Source organism: Seriola lalandi, unplaced genomic scaffold (genome assembly GCF_002814215.2).
Source record: "Seriola lalandi dorsalis isolate HSWRI2012SDOR001 ecotype SW California unplaced genomic scaffold, Sedor1 jcf7180002054981, whole genome shotgun sequence".
Taxonomy (NCBI): Eukaryota; Metazoa; Chordata; class Actinopteri; order Carangiformes; family Carangidae; genus Seriola; species Seriola lalandi.
Window position 1 is genome coordinate 778,388 of NW_019525661.1, and position 766 is coordinate 779,153.

General features: G+C 41.3%; 1 protein-coding gene across 1 annotated transcript in view; it reads right to left on the minus strand.

The window, feature by feature from the left end:
• The window catches only part of LOC111648357 (dual specificity protein phosphatase CDC14AB-like), a 17,747-nt gene that overhangs the window by 15,146 nt on the left and 1,835 nt on the right, over positions 1-766 (minus strand). The window lies entirely within an intron of this gene.

Genomic DNA, 766 nt, shown 5'->3' on the forward strand with positions numbered 1-766 from the left:
GTGTTGTGTTTCTCTAATCTCCAGGTGAACACATTTGGAGGACAGATCATGGCCTGGATGGTGAATGTAGCCACCATCGCTGCCAGGTACAATCACACACATTTTAAGTGCTTCATTTCTTTACACCAGGGTTACAGAGTAGACATCGAAAACACAAACGCACACTCAATCATACGAGGTGAAATCAGAAAAATGATAAGGAACAACTTTGATTATCAATTCATCATTTCAGTCCCTTTTCAAGCAAAAAAGAGAACAAAGATTCTCTGGTTTCAGTTTCTCTCATGAGGATTTCTGCTTTCCTTTGAAGATGTCACATTTTTTTTCCATCCTGAGGAAAAGTTTAAAACACTAGAGGCTCTGTTGTGAAGGAAACATCAAATACTTGTTCTTCAGGTTTTGGGGATTAAATCTCCAGCGTAGCACTGGAATCATTCCACAAAGGTCTAATTATTTTACACGAATACATTAACTCTTGCACGTACATGACAATGTCTCCACATTTTCCTCCTTTCTTGTTTTTCTGTCTTGTCTCTACAGTCGTCTGTGTCAGGCTCATCCCACTCTTCGGGCCATCGACATGTTCACTTTCAGAGGACCTTCTCAGATCGGTGACAGACTGCTGCTGAGGGCCATCGTCAATAACGCCTTCAAAAACAGGTATCAGTGTTTCCAGGACCGGTCATAAAGATACAGCTGATAAAACCAGACTGAGCTCTGTGGCAATGATAACAGCTTAGTGTTAAGAGGGTACGGCAAAGAAAAA